This window comes from Pipistrellus hanaki, assembly GCF_964339955.1.
Source record: "Pipistrellus hanaki genome assembly, chromosome: 1".
NCBI lineage: Eukaryota > Metazoa > Chordata > Mammalia > Chiroptera > Vespertilionidae > Pipistrellus > Pipistrellus hanaki.
Window position 1 is genome coordinate 124431769 of NC_140503.1, and position 10565 is coordinate 124442333.

General features: G+C 37.6%; 1 pseudogene across 1 annotated transcript; it reads right to left on the reverse strand.

The window, feature by feature from the left end:
• Positions 1 to 2619: 2619 nt before the first annotated feature.
• On the reverse strand, positions 2620 to 3829 carry LOC311629110 (tubulin alpha-1B chain-like; annotated as a pseudogene). Its single transcript has one exon. The product of its transcript is annotated as a tubulin alpha-1B chain-like (transcript).
• Positions 3830 to 10565: the final 6736 nt, after the last annotated feature.

A 10565-nucleotide genomic window follows, 5' to 3' on the forward strand; every position in this document is an offset into this window, starting at 1 on the left:
GACAAATGAAAATGTTCTGGTTTTTAGCTAGGGTTTATTTAATATTATTTGTGCAATAATAGCATTAAATTCAAAGTCTGTTCTAGTGAATTAGATTTTACTCAGAACTTTCCACTCAGAAATGAGGCATTCTCATAATCTTACTGACGCCGTGGGGGCAGCCCCCTCTGTGGTGCAGTTTCCGGGCTGTCAAGAGTCCCTCTGATTCTCTTCTCCCTCCTGTGAATGAAGCTTTCATCTGACTATTTCCATGATTTAAATTATCTGGAAGAATCATAAGTAGAGCCAGAATTGAACATTAATAACCTAATTGGCATTAATTTATCTGACTAACCCTAGGAGAGAATAGAATCCTGAGTTAAGCTGTGCTGGGAAGAAGTCAGAGTGGGAGACCCAGACCCTTGGGAAGAAGTGGGTAATGTACAGGGGCTGAGCAACTATTGGTGAGGGGTAGTTATAGCCTCAGCTATCAGAATACACTGCTTATGTTTCAATTGGTATTTGGGTCAATTATGCCTTGTACTGCCATTACTGTTTTCATATTTCTGTCATTCCCACTAGGCTATAAAATCTTTAAGGTAAAGAACTTCCTTTTCATATCTCAGGCTTTCCCTCAGAGTGCTTTGCTTGTATCTAGTAGGAATTCAGTAAATGCCTTTTGCATGAATAAATAAGTCAGTGGAAGTAAAGAGGATATGCAAAATAGAATGAAGAGACATTGAAGAAAATCTGCTTTGTTTTGCCTAGGGCTGAACTTCATGGTTCTATTTCCATTTGTTGCTTCATGTAAATTATCCTTTTGTGCAGTCTTTTCTATTTTCTTCCCAACTTTGAGTCTTTCTATTTCTTCCTTTTAATCTTCATGGCCTCTGCTTCCAATACATCTGACCAGGCCCACCTCTCATGTGAAATATATGACTGCCTCCACTTCTTCTTTCTCACAGAATTCCTGGTAAACAGCTGATGATGCTCCAAGTGCCCAGGATGAAATCCATCATTTCACTCTAATATCACATTAGCAGGAAACACTAAGGGATCACTGCATGAATGCTCTATTTTTAAGTTCAAATTACAGTATAAGAATTAATTAGTTCTCAAGTAAAGGCAAACAAATATTAAACACACTAATTATATGCCAAGACTGAAAATTGAGTGTTACACAAGATGATTACTACAGGGGACTACTCAACACACTTTGCTGAATAAAATTTTGTTACCCCAAATGATTTTTAAAGTTTGGTCTGGAATGTTGGAATGATTTTACATTACAGAAATGTTCATTTTGATGTTTCTTTTACTGGAATACATTGTGTTGATTCTCATTTTATTTCCCCTATGAAATAACAATGAATTCAATTATTTCTTTTTTTAATATTTTTTATTGATTTTTCACAGAGAGGAAGAGAGAGGGATAGAGGGTTAGAAACATCGATGAGAGAGGATCATCGATCAGCTGCCTCTTGCACACCCCCTACTGGGGATGTGCCCGCAACCAAGGTACATGCCCTTGACCTGAATCGAACCCAGGACCTTTCAGTCCGCAGGCCGATGCTCTATCCACTGAGCCAAACCAGTTCTGGCCAATTATTTCTTATAATTAAAATGTTTATCTTAAAGTAATCATAGATTCACATACAGTTTTAAGAAATAATACAGAGACTCCCCATGTATGATTTATGGAGTTTCACCCAATGATAACATTTTGCAAAGCTACAATACAATATCACACAAGAATATTGACCTGGAAATAGTCACTATGCAGAACATTTCTAGCACCAGGGCCCTTCATTTCTCTTTTATAGTCACATCCACTTTCTTCTTGTTCACCCCCTTCTTAATCCCTGGCAACAACCAATCTGTTCTCCATTTGCATAATTTCATCATTTTAAGAATGCTATATAAATGGAACCATACAGGCTGTCACCTTTTGGGATTGGATTTCTTTTACTCAACATATCTGGAGATTCATCTAGGTTGCTAAGTGTATTAATAGTTCATTCTCTTTCTTCCTGTGGTATGGACATACTGCAGTTTATTTAACCATTCTTCTAATTCTAGTTTTTGGCTATTAAGAATAAATCTATTATAAACATTTGTGTGTAGCTTTTGGTGTAAACACCAGTCTTTATTTCTCTGGGATAAATACCAAGGAATATGGTCACTGGGTTATATGGTAGTTGCAAGTTTAGTTTTTTTGGAAACTATAAAATTGTTTTCCAGAATTCTATATCATTTTACATGCCCACTAACAACGTATGTGATCAAATTTCTCAGCTTTCTTGGCAGCATTTGGTGTTATCATTATGTATCTCATTGTGGTTTTAATGTGTATTTCTCTAATAGCTAATGACAATGAACATATTTTCATACACTTTTTTTTTTGCCATTTTTATATCTTGTTGGGGGAAATGTCTCATCACATCTTTTGCCCATGTTTTCATTGGATTTTTAAAAATATCTCAATGCCTTTACTTTTAAACACGACAGAAATCTTATAGGTATACATGAAAAGGACAGGCATGATCACAGGTAAAAATGAATAAAATCTTACCAGAAAGCTTTTAACTGTTGAGCCTTAAGTTCTGAGTAGACATGATGCAGTGCTGAAAGGAATGGTAATTAGTATTCCTCTCCTTCCTCACCCTTTCAACAGGATCCACATCAACCTCCTCATAATCCTTCTCAAGGGCAGCCATGTCTTCATGGGCTTCAGAAAGCTCTCCTTCCTCCATGCCCTACCCATGTACCAGTGGACAAAGGCCTGCTTGTCATATACCAGGTCACACTTGTGGTCCAGGCGAGTCCAGGCCTCAGCAATAGTTGTGGGTTTTCCAGGATGCACATTAACTATCAGCCTTCCACAGTCCACAAACTGGATGCTGCATTTTGTCTTGATGATAGCAATGGCAGCATTGACATCTTTGGGAACCACGTCACCACAGTACAACAGGTAGCAAGCCATGCATTTACTGTGGCGAGGGGCACATTTCACCATCTGTTTGGCTGGCTCTGAGCACTTACTGGTGCTCTCTGCTACAGAAAGCTGTTCATGGTGGGCTTTCTCAGCAGAGATAATGCACATGTGTGGCCAGAGGGAAGTGGATGCAAAGGTAGGGCACCAGGTTGGTCTGGAATTCAGTCAGATCAACAATCAAAGCTCCATCAAACCCAAGGGAAACACAATCTAATTAATTAGATAGTTAAAATTAGTGTAGGTTGGGCACTCGATGTCATTGATGGCCTCATTGTCAACTGTGAAGGCACAGAGTGCTCCAGGGTGGTTGAATCATAAGGATGTAGTTTTAGGGCTCACCTCCATCTGTGGAAACCTGGAGGGCTGGGTAAGTGGAGAACACCAGTTTGGACTTCTTGCCCTGGAGACATTCCATCAGCAGGAAGGTGATCCCAGAACCAGTTCCCCCACCAAAGCTGTGGAAAACCCAGAAGCCCTAAGCCCTGTGCATTGGTCAGCTAGTTTCTGAATTTCGTCCAGGACTAGGCTAATGATCTCTTTGCCAATGGTTTAGTGTCCACAGGCATAGTTATTGGCAGCATCTTCTTTGCCCGTGATGAACTGCTCAGGGTGGAAGGGCTGGCAGTAGGTACCAGTGTGAACTTCTTCAATGACTCTGGGTTCTATCTCTACCAGCACTGCCCTCGGCACATGCTTGTCAGCATCTGTCTCACTGAAGAAGGTGTTAAAGGAATAATCTCCTCCCCCCAATGGTACATCCAGCTGGATGCCATGTTCCAGGCAGTAGGGCTCCCAGCAGGTATTGCCAATCTGGACACCAGCCTGGCCAATATGTATGGAGATGTACTCACCCATGGCTCAGGGTTAGAAAGCACAGGCAATTGGAGTAGACACTGGGTCCCGGTTATTGTGCCCAACAAGCTAAGAGTCAAGGTAAGTAATGTATTTTCACATTGAATTAAAAAAAATCTTTATTGTTGAAAGTATTATATAAGTCCTCCCCCCCATTGTAAATTACTCTCTCACTGTTGAGTTTTGAGGTTTTTTATATAGTCTAGATATTAGTCCTTTGTCAAATATGTGGTCTGCAAAATTCTTTTTCATAGTCTGTAGCTTGTCTTTTGATCCTTTTAGTAGAATCTTTCATAAGAGCAAAAGTTTTAATTTTTATAAAGTTCGATTTATCAATTTTCACTTATAGATTGGGCTTTTAATGTCAAATCTAAGAACTTTTTTCTTAGATCCTGAAGAGTTTCTTCTATTTTTTAAAACTTTTATAGTTTTACACTTAAGTTTGTGATACATTTTAAGTTAATTTTTGTATGAAGTGTGGACAGATTGAAGTTTATTCATTTATTTTTTTGCTTGTAAATGTTCACTTGCTACAGTTGAAAAGGTTATCTTTTCTTCATTGAATTGCTTCTGCTCAACAACTAAGCCACATAAGCCAGGCAATACCACAAAATTTTGATTACTATAGTCTTGTAGCATAGTTCAATGTCAGATAGTGTGAGTGTGATAACTCTGACTTTGTTCTTTTTTTTCAAGATTGCTTTGGATATTTGGGATCTTTTGTGATTCAGTGTAAATGTTAGGATTAATTTTTTAGTTCTGTGAAAAATATTGGTATTTTGATAGGTATTGCATTGAATCTATAGGTTGCTTTGGGTAGTATAAACATTTTAACAATGTTAATTCTTCATATCCATGAGCACAATATATGCTTCAATATATTTGTATCTTCTTCAATTTCTTCAGTGTCTTATAAATTTACCTCCTTGGTTAATTTATTCCTAGTATTTTATTTTTTAACATAATTATGAATGGCATTATTTTCTTAGTTTTCCTTTATGATAGTTCATTATTAGTATATAAAAATGCAACCAATGTCTGAATATTAATTTTGTATTCTGCTTTACTGAATTCATGTATTGGTTCTAATAGCTTTTTTGGGTGGAATTTTAGAGTTATCTTTATAAAGTATCATGTCATCTGCAAATAATGACAGTTTTACTTCTTTCTTCCCAATTGGATGCCTTTTGTTTCTTTTTCTTGTCTGACTGCCCTACAAGTATTCCAATACTGTGCCAAATAAATGTGATGGCAGTGGATATCCTTTTCTTGTTCTGATTTCTAGCTTTTCCCATTGAGCATGATGTCAGCCATGAGTTTGTCATAAATGGGCTTTATGCAGGGGTCCTCAAACTTTTTAAAGTGGGGGCCAGATCACGGTCCCTCAGAGAGCTGGAGGGCCGGACTATATGAACTACTAATCCCTACTGTAACACCTTGGCTGCGCTCACTGCCCAAAAAACCTGGCGGGCAGGATCAGACTCCCCTGGGGGCTGCATGTGGCCCGCGGGCCGTAGTTTGAAGACCCCTGATTGTTGAGGTATGTTCCTTCTGTTCCAACTTATAGTTTTTACATAAATGGGTGCTAAATTTTGTTAAATGTTTTCTGTGTCTCTCAATGTGTATATGTGATTCTTATCTTTCCTTTGTTTATGTTGTATGTTTCTGTTGAAATACATCTTATTTAATATATATTGTGGATTCATTAACTTTGAACTCATGGCTGACATCTCTATAACTCATGCCTAAATGAACTTTACCTAAAACATACATTTTCTCCATAAGGTACATCGCAACCTTTTAGCGCTTAAGAACATGAGACAAAACTTCAGCATTACCCTTGGAGCCCATTTTAAACAGTGAATTCATGCACATAAATTCCAACATGTCTGCCACTTGGTGTTGGTATCCATTGATTGTTTTTTTACATTTGGTTTGAGATCTTCCTGGTTCTTGGTATAATGGGTGATTTTTTAAATGGAAATTTAAACATTTTCATATTGTGCTAGGAGCCCCCATATCTTACTTAAATCTTCCATTTTTGCTGGCAGTTTCTACCAGAACCCTGCCAGGAGAAGGGAACCTTATTGCTCCTAGGTGGAAGTAGCAGTGCAGATTCCCCACTTGGCCTCAATTGATACCAGAGCAGGAGGCTTTTTGTTACACTTGGGCATGGATGGGAGTTCCAGCTTTGCAGGTGAAACCACTGTCACTGCAGTGAGGCTTGACTAATTACCACTGGGCCCCAGGGAACTTCCCAACCTCCCAGCAGGCTTCCTCTGAATATACTCCCTCTGGGGTATATTCGCATGTTCAAAAAAAAAAAAATCTTCCTTATATCTAGGAAATAGATAGAAACACATTTCCCTGTTGAAGTTTTTAGTTCTGTATTTCTATTATCTCCCTACTGATTAACTCTTTTATTCGCAGACCTGTCTGGGTCTGGCAATTGCCAAGATGCTTTTCTTCACATAGAATAAATGTTGATATGTATAGCTACTACTTCCCCCCATCTTTATTCCAGCATTTTTCTGCTCTTCCTGCTGTTTTCACAATTCACCACCTCTGTGCCTTGCTTTTCATTGTTTACTCTTTTCGAATGTTTGTATTAGATCTTTCTAGAGCATTTCACATTTAAAATAAATAACAGCTCAAAGGGAATTAGGTTCAAGTGCTGGGAATGTAAGTCAATGCATCCTGAGGTTGGAGGGGGGCTTCTTAAATTGACCGAGGAAGGGTCAATAGGAGAGACAGCTGAGGAGCTGATTTTGAAGACTGAAACCCATTTCCTCTGAGGAAAAAAGATAATGCAAAACTATTTTAGGTCATATTTCCCTGTCTCAGCCACTTGATGTAGTAGCAACCAGAAGCTATAAATAGATAAGCTTTGCTAGAAGCATCTTAAAGAATCACGAGGCTGGTTTTGTTCATGATATTTTAGAAACTAGCATGTTAGCAATTGATATCAGCCTATCTAATTTCTCATTTGCAAAAATTACTCATGGAAATTGTCACCCCTTTGTCAATCTTTGGTATTGTCAGAGGTATCCCCGACTCTACACACTCTTAGGCTTTTGGATGGCCAAATAGGATTTTAAGGATTGATTAGCAAGTTCTGCTAATAACTTTGATTAGTTACATTTGTTTACATATAATTATTTTTTTCTTGGCAATCAAAATGTAGTCACAGTATTCATAACTTGATATAATTTTGGGTAAAGATTACCCTAATTGAATTTCAGATATATTTATAATTTTCAAGCAATTATATGCCAATATATAAAAATCTATAGTAGTTGTATTTTCTGAGGGGAAAATGTTCTGTTTTGTTCTAAAATTTGAAGTAGTTTTTGCTCATGAAAGATGACTGATAACACAAATTATATTTTTTAAAATAATGCTTCCCAACAAATTATTCACTGGATGAAATTGATACTAATCTATTGTAGGACATACTAACCTTTTCTTTGGAGAGGCATTTGAAAGAGTTGGCCTTTTGGATCACTTACTAGATTATTCTTTTTAGAATCCTAAAAAGAGTAAATGTCCCTATCCACCTGTGTTCACAGACCTCAATAAAACACTATAGCTGTGGACACTCACATTCTGCTAGGATCTGAGCAGTCGCCCTTTTCCTCCTTATGGAAAATAAAGTAGTTATCTTGATTTATCCAGGTTAACAGCTGGGTGGGGCTGAGCTGATCCTACTCTGAGTCCCTGGCAGCTGTGCGGCTCCTTGAACCCTAGCTGAGAAGAGCAGAATCACCAGGTTACCCAGACCCTGGCGGGTGGTGGTAGTGATAATTCCTTCCCTAGCCTGCCAGTAAGGCCCACTGGACAGAAGCAATCGCTGCACTTGGGATGGTGTGCATTCTGCTGACCACGCTTTTCTAAGTTCTTTTTGGAGTCTCTTACAACAGTTAGTAAACTGCCTTTTCAAAGGCTTTAAGGGCATCCTAGCTGGCTACTTTTTGTCGTAAAGCTTTTCAAAGAGACCAACCATGCTCTTTTGCGCACAGCTGCATATTGATGATACTTCCTTAGGAAGCTGAGTGGAGCAGCCTCGACTCTGATTTTGGTATGGCTTGATAGTAATTACAGAATATCTAAACTCAAACTCCCAGTGGGGCACAATTCCTCTAGCAACCCAGTGGGCACTTTGCCACAGAGTAACTCCCATGTATGGGCTTCACCAGCCACTTGGCTGTTGTGAGCGGCATCTCACAAGCAGGTGAAGGAGCTGTGTCTGCGGATTCCTCATCCACACCAATACTGCTCTCTAAACAGTTTGGTTTTCCCACAAACACTGCTGGCTGTGACTGCTGGTAAGTAGAGTAAGGCTGGAGGTCAACAATCAGGAAAATGCTTTTAATTATTAAAGGATCAACACATCTAAATGCACAAATCCTCTGAGCTGGGAGACAAACAACTGGGTCTCAGGGAAAGAAGTTTTCCCTTTCTCTTTAACAAAAACGAAACAAAAACAAAGCAGTTGTCGGGGTGCCAAAGGGTATTCCCCATAGTATTCAAATTCTAAATTTAGAACTTAAAATATCGAATACAGAAACTGCTCTTAATTACTCTTTAGACTCAAGCTGCTGATAATAGAGTCTCTTTGCCAACGTGATCTATACTTAATCAATTGATCCTTGACTCAGCCCCAGACCGTGGAGTACTTAAGCCCAACAGCACAGCCTCATTGGAGCTTTGTGTGTCTGCCATAAATTAGCAGCTTCTCTTATCCTAAGTTAAGCTCCTCAGCGTATGATTATCCATCCCACATATTCAGCTTATTCCCAAGGTAAATGTTTCTGCACATCGAACAACTGGTTCACAGTACAAACAAGTCCTCTCTCTACCTGCTCCCTGTTGCCGCCACGAGGCACCTCGTGAGTCCTTGCTCGGGTGCTGTTCTCAAAGATGGGCTGCTATGACATTTTAGATTTTAGTGGTTACACAAAGGTGATGGCAAGCCCAAGGTTGCATTTTTGTCTGTTATTCTTTCTTTTTCTTTCTACAGTGTGAGGGGAAAACGTCAAGATTGTTTAGAGCAATAAAGTTGAATTTAATTTTAAAAATATTAGGACATCACTCAATCAAAATAGCTTACAATGTTACTGAAGGAAAAAAGCCTCATAAAATTAGCATGCATATTGCTTAGGAGATAAGGCGATTCTGAAAATTTGGCTGCAGTGAGTAATTGGAAGTGTCTGTTTCAAATCTTAGATTAGGTTTCTGGTCATCTGCATGAGAATCAAGTACATGGCAGCTTCCATATTTAATTGTTGTGGTGTTGAACAGCAATAGCACAAGAGACTAAGAACAGAGACAGATAATGCACTCTAAATGGCCAATAAACAGAAAAATGCATCCAAACTAATAAGCCTGGAAATGAAAATTAAAGTGAGTCAAATATATGGTGACAGAAGATGATTGGACTTTGGGTGGTGGATCATGTATCATAGAAATGTATACTTGAAAAGTATATAATCTTATTAACCAATGTCATCTCAATAAATTTAATAAGAGAAAAAAGGTACATTACAAAATCTATTTATGCCTATCAAATTTGCAAAGATATAAGAAATAATAATAACCAATACAGTATTGATGAAACTGGAGAGTTACTAGAGTCAGATAGATTGGTTTTGCTTCTTAGACCTTCCTCTTACTGGCAAAGGCAACTGATTTATATATTTTTATTGAATAAATCATTTATTTTCTGGAAGACTATTTTTCTCATCTGTGTTTGCAGGCAATATTAGCAATCACATCACAGAGGTTTTGAGGGAATTAAATATTATAAGAAATATTGCTTATGAAGTGTTTAATATATCATCTGGCACAACATAGCAAATACTCAATTAGTATTAGAATTATAAAAATTATTATTTTAAGTTACAATCCTAATATACTGATTGGGGAGTATAAACTGCTAAACCTTTAAGAATAAGAATGTGACATATATGTCAAAACTTTAATGATGTGTATACATGCCTTAATCATTCCACTTCTGAGGAAATAGGGTACAATATATGTTTACAAGGATATCTTTCCTCTTTTTTTTTTTTTTTTACAGTAATGGCAAAAATGGAAACAATTTATTATCATTTTTCTTGTTTTGTGAGGTAGGCCTGTAGAGCTATGAACTTCGCTCCCAGTACTGCTTTCACTGTGTCTCTTAGAATTTGGATTGTTGTCTTCATTGTCATTCGCTTCCAAATGTTTTTAATTTCTTCTTTGATCTCTTTGGTAACCCTATAATTGTTTAATGGCATGCTGTTTAGCTTTCAAGTGTTTGAATTTTTTGGATTGTTTTTATTGTAGTTTATTTTTAATATTATGCATTGTGGTTTGAGAAGATGCTTGATATGATTTCAATCATCTTAAATTTGGAGAGACTTTGCTTGTGACCCAATATGTGGCCTATCTTTGAAAATGTTCCATGTGCACTTGAGAAAAATGTATATTCCATGGTTTTTGGTGAAATGTTCTGAAGATGTCAATTAGGTTCAAATGATTTAGTGGGATATTTAGAATTGCTTTTTCTTTGCTGATTTTTTACTAGAGGATTTATCCAGTGATGTCAGTGTGGTATTAAAGTCCCCTACTATGATCGTATTGCTGTCTATCTCTCCCTTGATAACTTCCAGGAGTTTTGTTTGTTTGTTTGTTTGTTTGTTTGTTTTTAATGTATTTGGGTGCTTCTGCATTGGATGCATATATATTTATCAGGGTT